Source organism: Pleurodeles waltl, chromosome 5 (genome assembly GCF_031143425.1).
Source record: "Pleurodeles waltl isolate 20211129_DDA chromosome 5, aPleWal1.hap1.20221129, whole genome shotgun sequence".
NCBI lineage: Eukaryota > Metazoa > Chordata > Amphibia > Caudata > Salamandridae > Pleurodeles > Pleurodeles waltl.
Window position 1 is genome coordinate 1,647,167,660 of NC_090444.1, and position 26,000 is coordinate 1,647,193,659.

Consider the following 26,000-nt stretch of genomic DNA (forward strand, 5'->3'; position numbering starts at 1 on the left):
GACTTACCTTGACTAGAGTGAGGGTCCTTGCTTGGACAGGGGGTAACCTGACTGCCAACCAAAGACCCCATTTCTAACAGTTATATTGAAGAAGTAGGTATGTCCCCACCATGGATGACTTTCAGTCAGGTGGGGAACAGTAACCTACAGTGCAGTCCCGGTGTTCTCAAATCACAGCCTGAATCGCAGCACCTTCAGGATGTAATATGGGAAAATTTAGTTGATGTGGTTTTTGTATCTGGGGTCCCCTGTCTTCCATACTGCTTGTAGGTTCACATCCCAGTAGTTGAGGACAGTTGCAATCATCACCCTCAGACGTGCTCTGTTCAGCAGGTGCTCTCTATGATGAAGACAAATAACAGGTAATTTGGGGCAATGGTCTTCGATATCCAGTTCTCCAGAAACGTTTTGCAGCAGTATCCTCTGTGCCCTCAGGAAACCCCACAAACCTCAGATTTCCGTGCCTTGTCCTGCCTTCCTCATCCTCGGCCTGATCTTCCAGTCGTCTAGTGGTCTCTGACAGCATTGGACTGCGACCCTGAGTTTTTTTTCATTTCTTCCTGCAGGGCTGCAACATCCTATTCCATTGCCTGTGACTTCTCTACCACTTTGTGTAGCTTTGCCTGCAGGAGGTGAATATGAAGGGCCATAGTGCACATTTTGTTTTAAAGTGAGGATGTTGATTTGTAGTGGATCCTATTTAGTTTTTATTGGGAATGAGGAGATAGCTGAGCCTTCTGGCTTGCAGGCCTGTGCCCCATTAACCTAGTGACTTTGAACCTATTTAGCCTGTTCTGTTTTAGCACATTTATTTCATTATTTCTTCCAAGATAGCAGCTATGTTTATAGTTAAGAACATGTTTTAATTTCAGGTTATCAGTGCCACTCTGTGAAGGCATCACTATTAGTATCAAAGATAAGTGATATCTGTAGGTATTCACATCATGTACTTTCCCACTCCGTGTGACAGTAACATAATGTACCCTTACAGGGAATTGTTTATATAATTGCCGTCCTAAGCATGCCTTCTTTTCTATTGTTTGGGAACATACCTACGTCAGGGGTCCTACAAGCTCTGTATGAATGCATCTCACGCAGACAGGGTTATCAGAGGGATTCCTACCAGATGCCATCAACAGTATCTATTCTATACGTCACCTTGATGCAGACCCAGCCTTCGTGTCTCCACAGAGTCTGATCTAGAGACCTAATTCCAAGATAACGAGGGTTGGGGGCTCTTCTCATGGACATGGTACTGTCAGATTAGGTTTTACACACCTAGCTGTCTTTAGGTTCATTATACTAGGGTATCAGTGCTTATTCACAGTTTATGTTGTTGCAAGATGGTATCGTTTACCATTCTGTTCTTGCATTGTTCATTATCCTAATCATTGCAGCCCATACAATTTACAGTGGATTGCAGTCTTGTTAATAAAACCTATTGAAAACTTTACTGCATCTCCTTCATTGCCTCTGTGTGACTGAGACATGTTGCTCGTGTGAGAAAAGGTCAATCTCTGTTTAACCACGACTCCCCTGAGATGTCGCACTCTTGAGTCTATGCGTAAAGGCTACTACAAATCACATTTTACTGTTTAAGTTTTTGGTGAGGTACTGCTTGTGAACCGGGAGGCTGACAGTTGCGATTTGTTGTAGGATTGGCCTAGTCGCCTACAAACGAAAGTGCTGTCATCTCTAAACCAGCATTCTTGCCTAGAGCAAGAGTCCAACTACAAGATGGCGCCACCAACAATGGTGTTCAGGCACTAATTTACGTATGCCCTGAGTAACACTGTCCTACACACAACAGGTACCCTATGTACCATTATACAGAGACGTCTGTGGTTTTGGGGATGATCCTCCTCAGCTGAACAGGGAGCAGCTAATTAGGCTGTAGGTTGTTCAAGCTTGAACTCTTAAAATGACTTTCTACCCATTTGGTGTTCCATCTCTTTACCCATTTCATAATATGGCTCCCGCCAAAGACAATCCCAGAGAATGTCAGACATGCATTAACAATCCACCTAATAGTGCATGGCCTGTCAGATGAGGGCGAGTATGTTACATTTATTGTAGAAGCTCATGAAGCTTACCAGACAAAAACATTCTACTCTTGGGTCACCTTTCCTGAGGAAGACCCAAGCACATTCACATTCCACACATACAGAATTGCAAGCATACCTCAACGGTACCAAGCATACCAGTATCTTGAAATGCTGATTACTTATCAAAAACATCAGAACTGGTTTAATGTAGCCCTACCACACATAATACAACCCGTGAGATTAGGCCCTTTAGGTAATGAAGGACCAACGTGGCCAATGTTTGCCACATAAACAACTCACCCTGGTGTACAGAACTTGCAGGCAGCTGATCGGTGCAATCTATACATTGAGCTAGTACCACTATATAAATGTCTTGTTCAGTTCGTACTGCGAACACTACACACAACACCAGCGCGACCAGCAACACCAGCACCTGCTGGATATCAATTTGTTACTTCTGGGATTAATCCACAGAGAGTACATTCTATCACAGGCAAAGTGTCCATGAAACAAGAGAAAATTCCATTCTGAATTGCCTAGAAAAATAATCAGCTGGAAGCTGTGTTTCCCCATACGGGACCACAGGAAAAAGTTAGAATTCTCACAATGTGCTTGCCCTTCAGGATGGTTCCCTCAGTGGAAGACTGCGGCACATGGGATACAGTCTTAGCTGCGATTTATACTACCACACATGATACGTCGGCACTTGCCAATTTACCGGAACTGTTAAAACAAATTCAGAACTAACATGGGGCTGCTCCAGCCCTAGATTTGGGGATGAAACTGATGCGTAACTTCGAGGCGGTCTCCTCATCACACTCAGTAACATTAAAGGGGATGGGGTAGTGTTGGCTATATGCCAGAAACAACTACTGAAAATAATTTCCGATACCTGTACCAGTATAGGATGGGATAGCTTGGGAGCCAAGCTGAAAACCCTGAAATTCAAAGTACCACCCCTAAGGAAGGTACCAAACAAGCAGAAGAGGGTTCTAAAAAGCGCTGGGACAAAGAAAAAGAAAATTAAAGACAGACAAAGTCACAGAGAAGATTGTCCACACCCGGAGAACTCCGAAAGGAGATATAGGCCCTCATTATGACATTGGCGGTGACTGTTAAAGTGGCAGTAATACCGCCAACAGCCTGGCGGTAATTACCGCCAAATTATGACCATGGCGGTGATACCTCCCATAGACAGCCAATGTACCACACCAACCGCCAGGGCATTACCACCACTGACCACGGCGATAGCCACAAACAGCCAGGCGGAAGACAAGGTACCACCCACCATATTATGACATAGCAAACAGCCAGGATTTCTGGGGCGGTACCAACGCCATCATGAGCCTGTCAGAAACACAGTACAGAAAATGAAGACTCACCATCAGGGACACAGAGGACTCCAAGGCCGCCATGGAACTGGAACTCCAAGTCTTCCCAATGCTCTTCCACGCCATGGCTATCCTGGAACACCAATGCCGACGAAGACGACAACGGTGAGTACAGCCGCCTAGCACGCAAGGGAATAAAGGGAGGGAGGAAAAGGAGAGTGACACACAAACACACAATACACACCATTCACACACACACCATACACAGAACCAGACCCACGTGCAAACAGTGAAAGGACAACAATTTAGAAGTACGAATACTGTAATTTGCTGCCAGCAGCCACCATAATGAAACATGAAATGTAAATGCAGGCTTCAATGTCCAGATTGGGCCAATGGCCAGTCCAAAGTACCAAAGGGCCACATGGCCACAGGGCACAGTCCAAGGCCCAACTTGACTCTTGACATTATCTGGACTCCACTGTCCAGGGGCATCATGTTGGAAATGGGCAGGCACCTCAGGGGTAAGAGGGGTAGGGTTCCCCTAAGCTGAAGTGGGTAACATGCCCACTGGTTCTGGAGGGGGTTCCTTGCCCAACATTCTCTGGAGGGGAGTGAAAGGCCACAGTCTCTGGAGTGGTTATCATGCACACAGGTTCTGGAGGGGTCTCCTTGCCCAACAGTCTCTGGAGGGGAGTGAAAGGCCACAGTCTCTGGAGTAGGTATCATGCCCACTGGTTCTGGATAGGACTCCTTGCCCAACAGCCTCTGGAGGGGAGTGAAAGGCCACAGTCTTCGAAGTGGGTATCATGCCCACTGGTTCTGGAGGGGGCTCCTTGCCCAACAGTCTCTGGAGGGGAGTGAAAGGCCACAGTCTCTGGAGTAGGTATAATGCCCACTGGTTCTGGATAGGACTCCTTGCCCAACAGCCTCTGGGGGGGAGTGAAAGGCCACAGTCTCTGAAGTGGGTATCATGACCACTGGTTCTGGAGGGGGCTCCTTGCCCAACAGTCTCTGGAGAGTGGACTACATGCCCTCAGCTGGTGGAGGGGGCTCCTTGGGTTCCTCTGCTGGTGGAGAGGGCTCCTTGCCCTCTGCTGGTGGAGGGGGATCCTTCGGTTCCTCTGCTGGTTGTGGGGGCTCTTTGCCCTCTGCTGGTGGAGGGGGTTCCATGCCCTCTGCTGGTGAAGGGGGCTCCTTGGGTTCACTGCAGGTGAGTAAATATCCAGAGGGTTTTTATTCATCCAATGCAAATCCAAAAGATGCAACAGCCAACACGTGTTTCGTCAACAAGACTTCCTCAAGACAAAGGCATATGTATATTAGAAAGTCCAACGGATGTTATGAAAAAACTAATATGGGGAATCGGCATGAATCTTAGGTTGTCATCCAAGATCATAGAAGAGAAAAAACACTTGTCAGTGTCCACGACCTTGATAGTCTTCGTTTCCCATACAAGGTGAGTTGGTCGATTGTTCCGGACTTAAAGTTGGGGGTCTGGTTTGTGAGAAGGTTGCTTTGAAGAAGGAATTCAGCCCATCCTACAGAGCACCAGTCCAAGCCCTGGGAATACAAGGTACCAGAACTATCATCCTAACACTGCTGCCTGGTTCCAAAGCAAGCAGATTCATCTCCATTAACAACATCAAACTACATAATTTGGCCAATACTGCACAGTAGGCCCAGAGGTCCCTTGGATAGTTCCTGGTCCCCTCTCACTATCCAACAGGAAATACCTCTTCAAAGAAAAACAACTGTTCTGACTACAACAGCATGTACAACATCGCTACAAATGCCTCCTCGAGCATGGGAAGGGTGAAAAATGAGCTCTTGCTGATTCCTGTCACCACTTCAATGACAACACCTGTACAAGATATGGCTGTCTTCTACTCCAACTCAACACAAACTGATGACATCATCTACTATGAGCCTCCACACAAAGTGGATCCATCCACCAGTAATGCATCAGCTCCTGTGTTTTCAGAGACTGCTTCTGGTTACTTCATCGATCTTGATTACTTCTCTTCAACTTCATCTGCACTTGCACCTATAACTATTTCAAAGACATGTATGCTGTACATATGGCTTAAAATAATTATTTAATTTATCTGTGGATCTATCTGTGGATATTTCTGACATTGCTTGCTTTTCTATTGTAGATTGGTTTCATGACTGTTTTCTTTCTTCTTATAAATGGTGATTATCTTCCTGAATGCTCCTCTGTCGCACCAGTGGATGAAGTTCTCACACCATATCTTTCCTCACATAAGGTCCAAAGAGACTTGTCCTGTGTGAACATTTCAGCAGTCCCAATTCCTGTTGGGATTTTGTGGGATAAACTTCCATTTGATATACGGGCCTATTGAGGTCATTTAAATTCCATATGTTTTCAAAGTATCAATGACTGATGTAAATACACCTGGTGTTGTTTCTGATGACTGGGATGTTCAAACAGTTGATTCAAAGCTAGCTGAATTGCAGGATTATACTTTATTTGAAAGTGATGATGTGTACACCAACACAAACATTTATGGGGAAATATTCTGTTATACTAACTGAAGGCATTACTATCTGCACTGTGCAACTAGACACAGATCAGTAGTTAATTACACACAGTGGAACACTGTTCAGCTGTGCCTGTGAGGAACCCAAAGCATTATTTGGATAAATTCACATATTTTTCTGGGCATGACATTAAGAATGCAGAATCATACTATTTCAAGTTACCACCTTCTAAAATTAGGAAGATTTGCTAACAAACACAAAATTGATCTATACAGATTCCTTTTTTTCCGAATTGCAGTTGAAGGATATGAATACTGGAAGAACACTATTGATGGAAAGAGTGTATGGGGAACACAAGATTAGCAAATTCAGGGTAGGGAAGCTTTATTTAGAGCATGCCTTATTCCTGTTCAAATGATCTTTTGGAATGACACAATTCAACAGACATCCTGTCTAGGGTTAGCAAAAATGAAGAAAATTAATGTGCCCGGTATCCCCACACCAGCAATATTCACCAATTGGCAGTCCTTCCTAAACATCACCAATGAAGAATTAGATGCAAAGGTTTAGGCTGGTACCTATAATTCTTCCACTGTCTAGTCCCTGCGCGTGGTTATTGTGGATAAAAGACGCAAATGGGTGTCAAGCGCATTTTGTTAATTCCTCAGGGGGTTTCAAGATTAGCCGGCTGGACCCTCGCTTTGTTTCGGGTCAACACTCGGGTATAGTTACTGCATACAGTGTGTGTAAACTGTGCCAACAATGCTTGAAGACTAACACCTTAGCTGCAGTTAAAGAACATCTTAATACGCTATCTGAGGACATAGACTTACAAGATTTCTTGTTCGGTCCAAGAGAGCCATGCTCTAAAAGATTCACCTATGCCATATACAATGAGTTCTGGAAGCTTTGTCAAATGGAAGCAGCTGCACGTTTAAGGTAGATAGATAAGGACAATTTGGAGAAGGCTTTAGCTGTTGTCGATAATGGCATGAACACTCTGTCCAACAGGATTTATTCCCTTAACAACACAATGTCATCTGCTATTGACATCATTCAGAATGAAATGTCCTTTTTATATAATGGACAAAGTCAGCTGCATTGCATCATGCATTTAGGTTAGACACTACATATTCTGAAAAAATGGCCGCATTCCATGGAAACACATTAACAGTAGTGACCTGTTTGCTGCTTCTAATTTATCCAGGGAACAACAAGACAATGGCTAAAAGGGAAGCGAGTTTCACCATGCTTCATATAGAAACTTTAGAAAAGTTGCCTTTCACAGTTGAGGAAAGTCCATCAACAGTATGGCTAGTGCATGGCATTATAAACATGCCCATTTCCACCTTTCGTTTTTCAAACTGCTTGAAACATCTTGCTGTGGGCAGATACGAGCGGCTAGGCAATAGCTATATTAAAGAAGAGTGGGAGTTGCCCTTTGAATGTAAAAATCGGAATGACAAAACACAGGTCTTTCTCAGTGGAAGCGAATGCGAGACTACTATTAGTCATTCAATAATTTGCAAACAGGTGTCCCTTCATGGCCTTTGCAATGCGGGGTCGCAAACTTGGCCTGTTTTCTGAAGGGTACTCCAGTCCCTTTGATTCGTACAGCATTTCATATACTTTCGAATGAAAGCTATGTGGTCCTGAACGAACAAAGTTGTTGCGGTATGAGACCAGGAATTGCCTATGCAATTTCAGTCTCTAAAACTGTCTAGTGTTGCGGACATGTTTTATTACCCCCCACACAAGAAATAAGAGTAGCAGAAATGTGACCTCACAATGATACTACCAATGTAAATTATGACAAGCAGAGCAGACTAAAAGTGCTACCGTTCCAGAAACAAGTTGCATTGACATCGGCTAGAGAGACGTATGCTCTCCAGATAGCAATATCATCAGCTGAGATACAATCCCTATTAAATACCAACTTCCCCAAGCACTTTGGAGAGCTGGTATCCAGAATATTCAACCTCGCTTCGCTTCGAGAACCACAGAGATTGTGCACTTCTTTAAGGCTGTTAGGTCTGGATTCTTGTCCATCTTCCAGATTGTCTTCAGAGTCATTCCTTCAACCATCCATTCACTCTTTTCAAGCGTGTTTGGCAGGTTTCCTGTGACTTTGGTATTGATCGGCGGGATACTGCTGCTGTTGTTCCTGATACGCTGATTCCCAGCTAAGCAGAGTGATGGAGTTACTACCACCTGCCCAGCTGTGCCGTGATCTCATGGTGCAGTTACTTGGTGCTCTGTTGATGGAAGAATTGGAGCATGATTGGTCACTGTCATTTCGACCAGTCTTATGGTGTGTACAACCAGTCTTTCATTGCACCTAGTGCCTCTTCGAACATCTACTTTGGGTGTGCCTTGCTGTTCCGCCAGTGCCTCCTGTGGACAAAGAACTGCTGATGTTCCTGATGAGGGTTCATTCACAGTTGTGCCTCATGAGACTGAGGCTGATTTGTGAGGCCACTTAAGAGCCACCCTTACAGGACTATCTGGCCCACTTAGGCACTTTGGATGGTGCTGACCTCGCGGGTGATCCTGCGCCTGAGGCTGCTGTGCACTATTGCTCCGTGGATCCGTCTGCCAATCCTGTCATTGATCTAACATCTGACGATGTGGTTTCTTTCCTGAATGCCTTTCCTTTTGATGGCTTCAAAGACATTCTTCAAGATCATGACTACTGTTAAGTGATTTCGACCATTGGCCTAGTATAAAGTTCTAAAGTTTTGCCAACATTGCCTGCAACTTTGGCCTGCTGTGCTTGTCATGGTCAACGTTTTGTCTCTTTGAATGTTTTTACTATTTCTTAACAAGTTTTTGATTAGATTTTAGTTATATTTTAATATGATTTTAGCTTGTTTAGTCCAGAGCATTTTAGCTTGGGTTCCTTCACCTTCTCTGGCGTCATCATTATGGCATCATACTTGTTCTGGCAATGGGGAGGGTACAGTGGATCCTATTTAGTTTTTATTGGGAATCAGGAGATAGCTTAGCCTTCTGGCTCGCAGGTCTGTGCCCCCGTCACCTAGTGAATTTTAACCTACTTAGCGTTCTCTGTTTTAGCACATTTAATTATTTCTTCCAAGATGGCTGCTATTTTTATAGTTAGAAACATGTTTGAATTTCATGCTATCAGTGCCACTCTGTGAAGGCGTCACTATAAGTGTCAAAGATAAGAGGTACATAGGTATTCTCATCATGTACTTTCCCACTCAATTGTGACAGTAACATAATGTACTTTTTCAGGGAATTGTTTATATAATTGCCATCCCAAGCATGCCTTCTTATCTATTGTTTGGGAACATACCTGCGACAGGGGTCTTACAAGCTCTGTATAAATACTTCTCATGCAGACAGGGGGGATTCCTACCAGATGCCATCAACACAATCTATGCTACACGTCGCCTTGACGCAGACCCAGCCTTCATGTCCCCACAGAGTCTGATCTAGAGACCTCATTGCAAGGTAACAAGGGTTGGGGGGGCTCTTCTGATGGACATAGTACTGGCAGATTAGGTTTAACACACCTAGTTCTCTCTAGGTTAGAGATTAGGTTTATTATGCTAGGGTATTAGTGCTTATTCTCATTTTATGTTGTTGCAAGATAGTGGGGGGTCTTTGTATTAATGGCTATTGTTTTTACCATTCTGTTTCTTGCATTGTTCATTATCCTAATCATTGCAGCCCATACAATTTACAGTAGATTGCAGTATTGTTGATAAAGCCTATTGAAAACTTCACTGCACCTCTTTCATTGCCATTGTGTGACTGAGACATGTTGCTCACGTGAGAAAAGGGTAATCTCTGTTTAATCACAACTCCCCTGAGATGTTGCACTCTTGTGTCCATGTGTAAAGGCTGCCACAAATCACCTTTTACTGTCTGGCTTTTTGGTGAGGTACTTCTTGTGAGCCGGAGGCATTGGTCCGACAGTTGAGATTTGTTGTAGGATTGGCCTAGTCGCCTACAAACAAAGGTGCTGTCATCCCTAAACCAGCAGTCTTGCTTAGAGCAAGAGTCCAACTACGACGGAGTGTTCAATACCCTCATCTCCCAGCTGTTTATCACAGACAGGGACCCTTCCTTAGCCAGGCCTGGGGTTGTGTATTGGTCCATTTTAGTCTTTTGACTACTTCTGAGCCGCCTGTCTTTTCCCACGGTTGTCAGCAAGCTGCTAGGCCCAGGGTACTCCACTGGTCTCCGGCTATTCAGAGTGCCTTCCTCATGTCCACTGGGGCTGTGCCTTTAGGCGTTGCCACACTTCAGCTGGCCCAGTCAAATTTTCAGCATCCCCGGGTCTGCTAGGCCCACGTGGGTCTATGCTGCTCATGTTCCACCCACCATGATGAGGTCTAGTGCTGTCTTCTCCAGACATTCCAGCTTTGAGGCCCAAACCAATGCCAGCAGATCTCCCCTAAGGGGGGTGTCTCAGGGTCCAGTGCGGGGGTCGAGACTCCTCACCCCTGGGAGGTCATGAATACAAAATATCAGCAGGTCGGGACAAATACAATCATTGATTTAAGAAACAAGTGCTCAATCCTGATCTCTGGGGTCAATTTCTTTCCCTTATTTATTTGAATTATTTTGATAACAAAGGTTAGCAGTGGTTATTCGGTAAACATTCTATAACATAAATGTATCCAAAACATAAAAATATACATGACATCACAAACAATTATGACAAGAGACCAACTCCCTGAGTCCTGGCGGTGTATCAAAGGAGGGTTATACCCCTCGTTAATTCTTTACATTGTGGTCACTATCATGAAATTAAAGTTGTGATCCACTGAAAATGCAATGGCTGAGGGCCTTGGCTGCCTGGGAGGTCGGTCCGCATGGTACCCAGTGGCTCCCATCTCCTGGGGTCATCCTGCAGGGCAGGTCATCTCCCTCAGTACCCGTCATCAAGGCGCTGTTGCCGTTCTCTGCTTCCGTCAGCAGGTGCCAGTCCAAGCCTTCATCCCGGCTCAGTTTGCACTCTGCATGTCCGATGGCCCATCGGCTGCCACAGTGTGTACCAGGGGCTAGTGCTGACCTGGGGCCGCACCCTCTGGTCTCCAGCTTTTTGCTCCCAGGGAAAAGGCTGGTGGATAATGGCCAGTCCTCTCTGCTCTGTGAGTCAGGCTGCCATTTTCGTTGGTTGTTTGGCCTCCACCTTATGGGCAGCCGCGCCAGTTCTCCAGCACCTTGAGGCAGTCGGCATGTTAAGGCAGAGATGGCAGGCACTAAATGGCCTGAGGTGCATATTTGGGGTGCCCTAGCGCTTTCCAGGGTGCAGGATAGTGCAGGATCATGCTGGGGGTCCGTGAGACAGCGACTAGTACGTGTTGTCAGCCATCTTTCTGGCCACGTACCAAATGGACTAATGTTAATCAACACCCGTATGTAGATCAGTGCCACTTGTTCTGCCATGTTTTAGTTGGGTAATCTGCAACTTGTTTTACAAGTAACTTAAACTGTCCTATTGTAAACTGCTGTATACAATGGATTTTGTTTTGCAGTTTTATTTAACGTGAACTTAGTCCGATGATTGTAGAGCACTTTACATGAGAACTAGATCACATTACACATTCTTTAAAGGCACTGGGAGAGTAAGTGATATGCCCAGAATCACAGGATGTTGAGCCGAGTTCCAGACTCCAACCTGTTTTCCCCATCTCTAAAGTCAGCAGCTCCGCCAAATCTGCTTCCCAAAGGAAACTCTACATATATCGCTATGGTACCCTTGTGTCATTTTTTTCATTTACGACTGCAAATAAATAAATACACTTCCACCCCTGAGTTAGAGGTGGTAGTTTAAATTAGTATTGCCTACTCACATACCACGAGTGGAAAATACTACAGGTCTACAATGCAGAGAGCAGGCATTTTCTCCCCTTGTTATGGTTGTATGCTAATGAAGTAATAGTTGCATACTTATGAAGTAGGAATGTGCAGCATACATGATATGTTCAGCATTCTGTAATACAGTTGCTGTGCACTGAAGCTGAGCAGACCCTGTTTCCTGTATGCAAGGAGCTTATACATTAAGTAGCTTATCCTGACATCTGCTGTCAATCTCGTTGTTGGATATTGAAAACCTAACCACTACACCCCTACTTTCTTCTGTACCATTTAATGAAAGTAGGGGACGAAATTGTAATTTATATTTCTCTTGCAGCAGATGTGTGCTAGGCCATGATATTCAAGAAATGATAGTGCATACACATTCTAAAATGATTTGGATTTTATCCCTGCCACGCCCCACTAGAGAACTTCAATAACAATATCAATATTCAAGCTTTATTTCATTTTTTTTAAAACATAAAAAGCAATATACTATTACAAGCACTCACAATAAAATAAATAAAATGAATACAATTTGAATAAAACTTGAGTGACAAAGAATACAAATACTTTGTTGCATACAGTACTTTCCGTATAACAGTGTTCACAATCCACTCCCGAGGCATTACAACTTTAGACCAACCCTCCTCCTTACAAATCCTATTTATAGCAAGTATTTGATCACTGCAAAGACTATGCACGAGGTGGTATCACTCCTCAATACTCCTACAGCATCTAGGTGCTTTCTAAATCCCATATTTTTGAAGAGCGGTCAAATCCATTTCCCTCTGGCTTTTGTTTTAGGCTGTGCAAAAGAACAAACCGTGCAACATTATCAACACATCTCAAAAGTGGACAGAGTACATACAGTGTAAATTCCTTCATCCTGTGGTCTCTACTTGGCAGTTTAGGCATTAATATAAAGGATATCATAACGGAACATCATATATAAAGTCCTTGCCTGATAAGGTTGGGTTACATCTAAAAATCTTCAAAACATGGTATTGATTTAAATAAAAGGATTTGGGCTTAGAGTCTACACAACTTTGGGTCTTTGTTAGTCATATCTAGAATATAATCCCAATACACTTGTTTCAGTTGGGCCTTTGAGCTCTGTGTCAATGTTTGAGGCTAGAACCAATAGGACAGACCAAGTTTACACAACCATTTTTACACATGCCTGAGCCATGGAAAGGTTAGTCCACTGTCAAGATGCATTACTTCTTCAATACCCTCTCTATAATGTACCAACTTCTGTGTCGACCATAATCTGACCCATTAGAGCAATGGCCGAAGATCTGCTATATGCTCTATGGGCTTGACGTCCAAGTCACTGTACATAGGTGTTAAGGGGGTTGCCAAGGGTAGACCCAAAGGTTTTCTCATAAATTTGTTTCTCCTTTTACGAGACAAGTAACATCACTAACATTCCACCCATAGCTCTGAGCCATATAGCACAGCCGACTGCAGCTTATACTTGTACAGTTCTAAAGCCGGTGTTATCTGTCTGCCCACTGATACATTGTATTTGTTAAGAACAGCCCTGGATCTATGTATCATAACCATGCCTGACTTGAGTATTTGAGGATGCCACGACTTCCTTGAGTCAATAGTTATACCTAGGCACACAAAATTGGGGACAAGCTCTAAAATGTGCCTATCAACCTTAATGCCCCCCCTACATTTCCTATGGAGTTTTATGGCCATTACACCCATACTTTCTTTATACCGTTTAATGAAAGTAGTGGACTAAATTGTAGTTTATACTTCTCTTGCAGCAGGTGTATACTAGGCCATGATATCCAAGAAAAGAAGGTGCTCCAGGTGTGCGTCTTTTGTACACACACATTCTAAGATGCTGTGGAATTGTTCGCTAGCCACGTCCCTTTACTCTATGCACGATCACGCGAAGCAGTTGGCGCACGCGCCAAATGTGCACCTTCCCCTCGTCTGGAGAGATCGGTGAAAAGCGTGGTGGTCTTTCGTTTCTTTGTTATTTAATAAATTACAATTGTTTAAAAATTATAAGCATCACATTAAGAATGTGTGTTTTCCCTACAAATTTGCGGTGTCTCCCTTAGGCAAAACTTTCCGAAAACAAATGCTAAAATGCAAGGATAGTCAGGGGAACAGCTAGGGGTATGTGGACTTTTCACACATGCTATACACCTTCTACTAGCTGGACAAGTGCTTCTGAAGGTAGACCATGAGGTGTTAGGGAAAACCTGAGCAGAATACAGAACACACACATGCGGCCATGGATCCTTGAGCAGCTAACATGAATTAATGTGCACAATTTTGCAAACGGAGAATTCAAAATATCTGTGAGGCTATATACAGTGTAATCAGTTTCACACTTTCACAATATACCTCCTTGTTTTTCAATATCTGGGGCTGATCCCTTTTGCATTTTAGATTTTCCTTCTTAGAGATGTAATGTTTGAAAGATGAATGTATTTCCCCGCCCCCTTGCAGTGTCTTCCAGCTCCACTGTTTGAAGACACTTTCATGAGATTTCAAGGCAGCATTGCTAAATGGGATTAAATTTATCATAAAGGAAATCGGCCAGTTCCAAAGTCATAGAAGGAATGAATGCAAATAAATTTCAACCATGAAATATGACGAGAATAATTAACATTGACAAATGTTGCTGCTAAAGCTCACATGCACTTCACAAAGTTAGGAAACATGAATTACTGATTTGCACCGCTGAAGGTTTTTCTTTATCACAAATAAAACTCCCGAGGTAATGGCTAATATTTTTAAGTTTCATTTGTAGTTACCTTTATTAACTTATCTCTCAGTTTGTTCATATTCATGTGACTTGATTTTTTGTTTTGTGAAAAATAAAATTGCAGCTAGCCATTTGGCCAAAATGTTTTTGTATGATAAACATAAAGGATGTCAGTAGTTTTCTAGTTGCATGAAGCAGCGTTATACATATTATATTACAGTTTTATTTTAAAAAAAGAACCTCATGAGTTATATTAAATTTCCATAAGACTTAAACACAAAAGCGCCCAAGCGCTGTGAACGGAAGTACTTCTCTGAATCTAGAGTAATGAAGGGTATTGTAAACCAAAGACCTCCCCAGACTGCCCACAGCTTGCAGTGAATCTGCTCCTGAGGTGAGAATGTAGTCAGGTTAATCCTGTGCGAAATGTTTGATCCATTCTGTCCCGGAAGACTGCATGTTATTCAACAGCTCTTAGGCAACCCTCCTTTATAAATACATTTTAGAGCAAGTTCAAGGGAGGCAGTTGTTCTACTGTTGATCGTCATTCTTGGGAGTAAGGTAAAAGAGACATCAATTCTACATACTTTGCTTTCTTTTGCAGCTGGAACCGCCTTCTTCATTCAAGCAGTGGACATGATACTTATGAATTGTGATGTTAATATTAAACACATTACTAAAAGTACTAACTATATTGCAATTGAATGATTGCAATTAAATAAGGGAACTCTATTATAACCAAAGATAAGTGCATACTGAATGCTTAGTTATAACAATATTAATTACATTTACAAAGTAGGAAACCCTAGTCCTAATAAATCAGTGTATACAAATATTGCAATTTTGTTTTATTTCTTGGTTTTAATGTTTGATTTATAGTACGCACTGTACTTCTGAAGGTATTTATGTTGTGCTTTCTAAATACTAACCTATTCACATTGTTGAAACTAGTGACCTCTATTGATCCGAATACACATACGAATTAATGTGTACAGCACTCTGCTTATCTAATCAACACAATATCTATAGAAATAGTTCCTGTGCAGACAGCAAAAAGTGATCAGTACTGTTAGTGATCGCCCTGTGCTACGTAAAACATCCGTACATGAAAATACACCTTTGATCAAAGGGCAGACAGTTGGGAAACTAGTACAGAAGAATCACAACATTCTAAACATGTTTTATAAACTGTTCCCTTTGGTTCAAAAGACATTTTGACCCCGTGACAAATCAACGGGTCAGAATAGGACAAGGTCAGTCTCAAGAATACAGAGTTGTTGCTCTGTGCTCGAAAGATTCTGTCAGAGCACCAGGCGTTGATGCTGTGCTGCCTACGGGAAGTGACGGTAGTCCTGCCAAAGGCAGGGGTGGCTGTGCTGTCTACAGGCAGTGATGGCTGGGCTGCCTAAAGGCAGTGATTGCTGGCTGTGCTGTCTACAGACAGCAATGGTTGTCCTGCCTATAGGCAGTGGTGGCTGTGCTACCTACAGGCAGTGATTCTGTGTTGCCAGCAGGCAGAGATGGCTGTGCTGCCTACAGGCAGTGATGCCTACAGGCAGTGATGGTTCTGCTGCCTACAGGCAGTGATGGTTGTCCTGCCTATAGGCAATTATGCTGTGCTGCCTACAGACAGTGTTGGCTGTGCTACCTACAGGCAGCGATGGCTGTACTGCTTTCAAGCAGTGATGGTTGTCCTGCCTATAAACAATGATGCTGTGCTGCCTACAGGCAGTTTTGGCTGTGCTACCTACAGGCAGTGATGGCTGTGCTATCAAACAGGCAGTGATGGCTGTACTATCAAAAAGGCAGTGATGGCTGCATTCCTTACGGGCAGTGATTGCTGACTGTGCTGTCTACAAGCAGTAATGGTGTGCTGCCTACAGGCAGTGATGGCTGTGCTCCCTACAGGCAGTGATTGCTGGCTGTGCTGCCTACAAGCAGTGATGCTGTGCTGCCAGGCTTCTACATCCATTCGTTGTTGTGATTGACTGGATCAACTATAACCATACTTAGGGCTTGTCATTGATTCTTTTAGGGTCTTTTTGTTCTTTCCCTCAATGTTTGACCAACTGGGTACACTCAGTTGCCCTTGAAGCAGACCATTAGACCCTTTAAGGAAACAACAATTCTTGATCTTGAGACTGCCCTGATGAGGCCTCATTGATTTGCCACATAACCGAAGTATCATTTCCATTTACACTTGAACCAAGTAGAATATTTTATTAAATTATTTTTAAAATGCTGTGACTATCCTATATTAATTTTATTACGTTAAAATAAGGTACCATGATCCCAACCATAACCTAGCAAAATTTAAACATGTAGTTATATCACGTTAGCTAGAATCATTTGAAATAAAGAAAGAAGGTAAACATACCCAGTCTATAGTGATATAAATATTTAGTTACTTTTAAACTAGTTATTTGCTGACTTCAAGTTATTTGTTTGCTCCACGTAATGGTGGCGATTTAATGGTAGGAACCAAGTTGGAATGACTGCAGAGCCAGCTTATAAACGAGCGTGTATCTTTAACGTTTTTTAGTTGGTGTTAACCAATACAGTTTGTTTTTAATAAATAGTCAGCCCTCTTCATCTATTGGTCTGCCGCAGTCATTCGGATTTTGCTTCTTCCCACCACAGCATCCAGAATGGGACAAAGATTTAGAGCACACTCGCCGGTGGCACGCCTGCACAAGTAGCCCTCTTCAGTGCCAAGGACTACTGGTTCAATGGGTGTTTTTACATAAAACATATAGATATTTTGGCTTGTAGATAACGCATGTTTTCATGCATTGTGTACCTTTATACAAAAACACATACAAACAAATAAAGCATTGGCCAAACCATAAAGTCATCATCAGGATCGACTCTAGGGCGGTACGACCGGTGCCACAGCACCGGATGCTGACTTCTGGTGGGGGCACCTTGTATTATGATTTAAAAGCACCTTCTGCAGCGTGCCTTGCCTCCAGCAATTTTCAGGCAACAATAAAAATGTCAAGATAGCTGGTGATTAATGTTCTTCCTGGTAAGAGATTGGAGTTTTGAGGGGCACTGTTAAAGGGTAGTAGTAAGGCAATCCGTGGTGTTGGTGGTCACTGGGGGAGGCGTCAACAAAGGTTGTCGCACAGGGGGCCACCAGCGCTAAGGCCGGTCCTGGTCAGCTTCCAGCACCAGACATAATGACTATGTTAATGCTTGTTTAAAACCTAATTTTTTCAAGCTGCTCAGCCATTGATTTGGTAGGATTAGAGGTCACCAAAATGCACATTTACTGTATTTTTCAGTTTTCGTAAATAAATCGAGACAGGAAATTGACTGTTTCACGTGCATATTTAGGTGTAAATATCAGCAGAAATGGAAAACAAAATTAATCAAAAATAGTACACATCGACTTCATGGCAATATAGGTAATTTCTGATCTGAACTGTCACGTATTCGCTGAAGTAGCAATATCAGAGCGGTAAGGTGTGCAAGCAACATCCCTGCTGCCTATGGGCGTATGAAGTGTGGGGGGAGCAGGGGATGAATTCCCCCACCCCAGATTTTGAGAGTGTGGGGGACACGGGGACAAAAGAATTTCCCCTCTCACTACTATCTTGCAGGGCCATTTCGTCCCAATGTATTTTGACATTATCAGATGCGCCTGCACACACTTTCAGAAGTGCTTTCATTTCTTCTGGGCAGCATGAAAGAGGGCTTTCCGATTGTAAATTTCTGCTGGCCCGGGACAAAGGTTGCAATTAAGGGGCCATCAGGCCTTCTTTTGTTTGATTATTCTAGTTGGAAGCTATTTGGAGCCTCACACCTAACTGCTATTTAGGAAACAAAACCTGTATTACTTTACAGGTATCTAAGAGAGACATGGTTTTCACTTTGTTCAGTCCCTACATATAAGAGATAGGTATGTACTGTAAGAATGTCAGATGTGTTGGTCTGACCCAGTATTTACACAAATAACAATTTAAATACCACTATTTTGTTTTATTTCTTTTATAACGCCACTTAATCCAATGCAGGGTGTCCAAGCGCTCTACATCATACACATTATTATTATTCCCTGAGGTATACTGGGCACACAAAGATCGCTTCAGCAGGTGCCTTAACCCCCACAAGATATTTTAAAATGCAGAATTTGCACAAGCAGAACTGATTTACTGCCACATTTCTCCCTTATGCCAAATTTATTGGTGGCAGAGCCTCTAAAAACTAAATTTATAAATTGAGGCCCAGATTTTGTGTCAAGATTGCCTAACTTTTTTGGCACAACCCCAAAGCAAAATCTAATTTGTTAAATATAGTAAAGGGCTCAAATATACTCATGACAGACCTGCTAAACATATGTCTTGAGGTGTTAAGATCTAATGCCACCTTTTTTGAGGTCATGGGCTGTGATGCCAAGTGCACTGTCACACGCCATTATGTCATGCATTGTGATGTCACTTGCATACTGCCTAACTTGGTTAGTCCCACCCCACTTCTTTTTTTTTTAGGACTTGTGTCCTGAGTATTTGTAGTTGCCTAGGATCCCACCATTCACTGAAACAGGGAAGGTGAGATTTTATCTTTTCACACTATACAATTTAACTACTAGAAGGGTATCTCTTTCTAACATTTACACGTAATGGAGATCCGCCCCAAGTGCAGATGTAAAGATACTACTTGTAAATGCCCTTTGTGAATTCCCAAAAATCGTAAAATTAGATGTTTGGTATAAATTTAGACTAAGGCGGTCATTCTGACCCTGGCGGTCAAAGACCGCCAGGGCGGAGGACCGCGGGAGCACCGCCGACAGGCCGGCGGTGCTCCAATGGGGATTCCGACCGCGGCGGTAAAGCCGCGGTCGGACCGGCAACACTGGCGGTCTCCCGCCAGTGTACCGCCGCCCCATTGAATCCTCCAAGGCGGCGCAGCTTGCTGCGCCGCCGAGGGGATTCCGACCCCCCCTACCGCCATCCAGGGGGGGTCGCGGGGCCCCTGGGGGCCCCTGCAGCGCCCATGCCACTGGCATGGGCATTGCAGGGGCCCCCGTAAGAGGGCCCCTAAATGTATTTCACTGTCTGCTGCGCAGACAGTGAAATACGCGACGGGTGCAACTGCACCCGTCGCACAGCTTCCACTCCGCCGGCTCGATTCCGAGCCGGCTTCATCGTGGAAGCCTCTTTCCCGCTGGGCTGGCGGGCGGCCTGAAGGCGACCGCCCGCCAGCCCAGCGGGAAAGTCAGAATTACCGCCGCGGTCTTTCGACCGCGGAACGGTAACCTGACGGCGGGACTTTGGCGGGCGGCCTCCGCCGCCCGCCAAGGTCAGAATGAGGGCCTAAATGTCTAAGTTTACCTTTGTGAATCGGGCCAAATGTTTTTTTATCTAAATAATAAAGGGTTGGATTACAGCGTGGCTAACAGGGAGAAGCCACTTTTCATTTTAGGCAGTTTGCCTAGCGTCTTTAGTTATGTGTTGTTACTGACACATGCTTAATCCCTTCGCTGCCAGGCCTTTTACCCTCCTGTGCTGAGCCTTTTTTTGGCTATTTTGGTGCAGTTCGCACTTAGGCCCCCATAACGTTTTGTCCACAGAAGCTACCCACGCCAATTTTGCATCCTTTTTTTCCAACATCCTAGGGATTCTAGAGGTACCCAGACTTTGTGGGTTCCCCTGAAGCAGACCAAGAAATTAGCCAAAATACAGCAACATTTTCTTTTTTTTCAAAAAAATTGGAAAAAAGGGTTGCAGATGAAGGCTTTTGATTTTTTCCCTGAAAATGGCATCAACAAAGGGTTTGCGGTGCTAAAATTACCATCTTCCCAGCTTTCAAGAACAGGGAGACTTGAATCAGAAAACCCAATTTTTCAACGCAATTTTGGCATTTTACTGGGACATACCACATTTTTTACAATTTTTTGTACTTTCAGCCTCCTTCCAGTTAGTGACAGAAATGCCAGCCATTTTTCTCCATGTTTTACTCTGTAAGTTTTTCCTGCGATGTCAGATTTTTGAAAGCAATATAATGTTACATCTGCTGGAATCATCTGGTTGTGGGGATAAATAGGGCTTGTAGGTTCATCAAGAACCCTAGGTACCCAGAGCCAATAAATGAGCTGCACCTTGCAATGGGTTTTCATTCCATACCGGGTATACAGCAATTCATTTGCTGAAATATAAAGAGTGAAAAATAGGTATCAAGAAAACCTTTGTATTTCCAAAATGGGCACAAGATAAGGTATTGAGAAGCAGTGGTTATTTGCACATCTCTGAATTCCGGGGTGCCCATACTAGCATGTGAATTACAGGGCATTTCTCAAATAGACGTCTTTTTTTTTACACAGTCTTACATTTGGAAGGAAAAAATGTAGAGAAAGACAAGGGGCAATAACACTTGTTTTGCGATTCTGTGTTCCCCCAAGTCTCGCAATAAAAATGGTACCTCACTTGCGTGGGTAGGCCTAATGCTTCCGACAGGAAACACAACATGAACACATCACATTTTTACATTGAAATCTGACGTGTTTTTTGCAAAGTGCCCAGCTGTAGATTTTGGCCTCTAGCTCAGCCGGCACCTAGGGAAACCTACCAAACATGTGCATTTTTGACAACTAGACACGTAGGGGAATCCAAGATGGGGTGACTTGTGGGGCTCTCACCAGGTTCTGTTACCCAGAATCCTTTGTAAACCTCACAATTTGGCCAAAAAAACACTTTTTCCTCACATTTTGGTGACAGAAAGTTCTGAAATCTGAGGCCACAAATTTCCATCCACCCAGCATTCCCCCAAGTGTTCAGATAAAAATGGTACCTCACTTGTCTGGGTAGGCCTAGCGCCCGCGACAGGAAATACCCAAAACCACAACATGGACACATCACATTTTCCCAAAGAAAACAGAGCTGTTTTTCGCAAAGTACCTAGAGGTGGATTTTAGCCTCTAGCTCAGCCGGCACCTAGGGAAACCTACAACACCTTGTGGGGCTCTCACCAGGTTCTGTTACCCAGAATCCTTTGCAAACCTCAAAATTAGGCCCAAAAAAACACTTTTTCCTCTCATTTCAGTGACAGAAAGTTCTGGAATCTTAGAGGAGTCACAAATTTCCTTCCTCCCAGTGTTCCCCCAAGTCTTTCGATAAAAATGGTACCTCACTTGTGTGGGTAGGCCTAGTGCCCAAGACAGAAAAGGCCCCAAAACTCTATCTGGACACATTAAAATGATCAAATACAAACTACCTGTTTTGGCGGGGGCACCTGCGATTTTGGTCCTGGGATCAGCAGCCATCTAGGGAAACCTACTAAACCCAGACATTTCTCAAAACTAGACACCCGAGGGAGTCCAGGGAGGTGTGACTTGCGCGGATCCCCCAATGTTTTCTTACCCAGAATCCTCAGCAAACCTCAAAATTTAGCCCCAAAAAATCTCATTTTTCCCACATTTCTGTGTGGGATCACCGCACTGGAACAAATTTCCTACCACCCAACGTTGCCCTCAGTCTTCCGGTAAAAATGATACCTCACTTGTGTCAGTGGGCCAAGTGCCTGTGACAGGGAAGAGCCAAAAAAATGTCGAAATTGAGGGGGGAACCAAAGTGGGTCCAAAAGGGCAGTTTGAAAAAAATCATTTTTAGGCTGACAAGTGGGCAGAATTTTTATCGGTATAGATGAGACGATGCTGCGTGGTAGGAATTTTGTGGATTCCTGCAGACTCCGGAAGGTTCCATCACAGAAATGTTGGAAAAAGGTGGGATTTCCAGCAAAGTTGGAGGCTTGCACGGCACTGTGGGTAAGAAAATGGTGTGGGGTGCATGTGAAGCACACCACCCTGGACTCACCCAGATGTTTAGTTTTCAGATGTGCCTACGTCTTGTGGATTTTTCTACATGGCAGCGTCCCAAAGTCCAAAAAGTGCAGCCCTCACCATTCCGAGTGGGTCGATTTTGAGAGTTAGCCAAGCTCTCATGGCCCAAATGTAAAACCAAAACCCAAAATAATCAAATGTCCTCTTGCTTGCAGTGGGATAAGATGTTTTAGTGTGCTGGGGAAGAGCTGAAAGACTGTTACCCCTTCAGTTGGGGTAGGGGCATAACCAGGCCCATACTGGTTGGTAGCCACCACCCCAATATTTTTCTTTTTTAAATTCCCTAGCATCTAGTAGACTTTCTGCCCCCCCAGGGTGTGGATCGGGGGTAATTGTCCAATCTGCCCACTGGTGGGCAGAACAACTTTGGCCCCATTTGTTTGGGGTGGGGGTATGGCCATTCCTCACACTCTTATTTTGAAAACAAATCTTCCCTGGTCTCTGGTGGGCTTTCTGCCCCTTTTGGGGGCAGATAGGCCTTCTGAAAATAGACAGATCTGTCCCCAAAGGTGGCATATATGCCCAACAGTAATGTGCCCCCAGGGGGAGCGACCCTTGCCCAAGGGGCTGCCCCCAAACAAAACACACACCTACACACACACCAATCCCTGGTGCCTAAGTGGTTTCTGCCCCCCCACAGGGGGCAGATCAGCCTTATAGAAATAGACCGATCTGCTCCCAAGGGGAGCATAAATGGCCTAAAATAACCCCCCCCCCCCCAGGGGAGCGACCCTTGCGTAAGGGGGTGCTCCCCTTGCGTGAAATTGGTGCAAAAAAAATCCCCGAAGCCTAGTGGTTTCTGCCCCCCTGGGGGGCAGATCAGGCTAATACACATAGGCTGATCTGCCCCCAAGGGGGGCAAAAATGGCCTTAAATAAATAAGCCCCTCAGGAGAACGACCCTTGCCTAAGGGGTGGGTCCCCTTGTGTGAAACTGACGCAACAAAATATATCCCTGGTGTCTAGAGGTTTCTGCCCCCCCCAGGGGCAGATCGGCCTAAAAGGCCTAAAAATATTTTTCCACCCTGGTGAGCGGCCTTTGCCCAAGGGGCCGCTCCCCTTATGCGTAAGTATTTAAAAAAAATCCCTGGTGACTAGTGGTTTCTGCCCCCAGGGGGGGCAGAAATGGCCTAAAAATATTATGGCCCCCCAGGGAGCGACCTTTGCCTAAGGGGTCGCTCCCCACATATAAAAAACAAAATAAAAACAAAAAAATTTATCCCTAGTATCTAGGGTGTGGGGGGGGCAGAAATGACCTAAAAATATTTTGCCCCCCCGGGGAGCGGCCCTTGTCCAAGGTGCTGCTCCCCTTATGCGTAAGTACATAAAAAAAGAAATTCCCTGGTGTCTAGTGGTTTCTGCCTCCCCCTGGGGGCAGATCGGCCTAATTACAGAAATGCTTGCAGAGACATGAAAGGAAAGGCCTTTCCTTTCCTTTCATGCCTCTGCCTGCCCCCTCCTCACAAGCGGAAGAGAAATGCTGAGCATTTCTCTTCCGCATCGCGCTGGAAGCAGGCCTCCAACACGATGGGAGGTGACCTCTGATGAGGTCAGCACGTGATTGCATGCTGACGTCATCAGATGTCACTGGGGGGTCGGGGTGGAGGGGGAAGCGATTCCCCTTCCTGCCCTGCCATGTGGGTTGGAGGGGGGAACCCCACAGAGGGAGCACTAGCACTCCCTCCGAGCTCCGGTGCCGGGAATTAATGGTTACGTCCTCGGCACAGGAGCACTGTGCCGCAGGGTGTAACCATTCCATCCCCGGCACAGAACTGGTTACACATATTGAAGTATATTATCTTTTCTGTATTTAACATTCTCGTTTGACTTGTATTATAATTTTTTTTAATTAATTTCCAACTTTTATGAGTAGAGTCAGAAAAAATGGCAAATAAAGAATAACAGTTACATGAGGATACATTGGTGATATGGCCACTAGCATAATGCAGCAGAGGAGGGCCAAATTATGTGGCAGGGTTGACTTAGTTATGCAGGCAGAAGAGGCAAATTATGCAACCTAACATGACACATTTTGTGATAGTATTTCATTATTTTGTCATTGTTACACTTGTTAACACTCTCTGAGCTAAGTTTGTACCTCATTAGTACCAGCTTAACACCTAAATATAGCAACAAGCAAAAGAAAGGTTAGCAGTCAACTTTTGCAAAGGGGCCCTGCACTGTGCACCAACATGTGTTGTGTGCTTTTAGTAACTTTTGAACCGTGATTAAATTTGCAGATTATGCAGCAGATGTTAGAATTTGTTACAAATGCGGCTAATCCATAACTGTGTGAAAAACACTGCAGCGCACAATCGCAAAATTTCAGTGGCCCTGGTGATAGCCAACCCACGCATCAGATATACAGTGTTCGTATCAATGCATTTGCATAAATCTGCACACATATTATAATGTTAAAGGACAATATAGCAGCTCTGGCCCTTAAGAGCATATGTAAAAGGCCCTAAATAGCAAGATACAGTTTAACTGTCGCAGTCACAGAGGAGTTCCATAAAAATATATAGGAACTAGGCTGAAGGCTGAGTTCATTAGATCGAAGCTATCCGGTTTGCTAAAGTCATTTAGATTGCATTTGGAAAGCTTCACTGATAATGTATTATACCTATTGCTTACCTTTTGCTTTGCAACTTAATTTGCTTGGTTTCTGTTTGCTAGCTTTATTTGATTTAGGCTGTCCTGCTTGAGGTGTCCCTCCTCTAGAGCATCTCTTGTATACTGTATCCTTCCACCAGTGTTCGATGTCTGTAAACAGGCCTTTAAATATTGTTTTTATCTTGTCTCACTTGCTGTGCATTCAAAGACCAAGGTCAAATTACAGGCTCTGCCTTCCCAGGGAGCTTTCCATTTATCTTTCTTTCTCTGACTTCATAGTGAAAGAACTTATATGACAATCATGCTAGCTACTGCGGGTGTGGTGGAGGAGGGCCTTAGGATGCTATTTTTATCTACCACACAACAAACTTCAAATGTTTGTCAATGAAATTTGCAGATACTTAAGAATATAATGTAGTGGAAACAAATATTTTAAGATGCAAAGAAGAAAAACCACGGCACATCCCAAGCGGTTATAATGTTCCAGTTTATTCCTCGTGATGTCTTTAGATGAAACAATAATCTGTGGCCCAAGGTAACATCTTGGAGCCAGAGTCAAGAGATGACAACAGAAATCCTTTTCAAATGAACATCAGCCCAAATAGACAACAGCCGACACGTGTTTCGTCTGGGTAGACTTTATCAAGGCTGTGGATATACACAAGGAAATAGAGTATCAACTACTGGAAAACAATTTAAATGAGAAAGGAAGTGTTTGTGACCAATGAGGAAAGCAATTATTTGAATTAAATTAAAAGTAGGGAAGCCCGATTGTTAGCCAAAAAACATGGCCCGAATAGAGAGATGTCGTTATTGCTCTCCATATTCATTTAGGATATAAGTCACCAAAAGAGTGTCAGAAAAAGAAATGTGATCTGAAGTAGGTGTATCACAAATAGAGTGCAAAGGGAAAAAAACCAGAGCTAGGGAATGAGAATTATTGTTTTTGAAGAGTACAGTCAAGTAAAGTTAAAAGGGAAACAAAGACAACACACACACCTACAGTATTCTAGTGATGCCATAAAGTATAGGGAAAACCATGTGTTGAGATAAAAGTGTGTCCTGGATGTTGAACCACGAAAGGGAAGACATGTA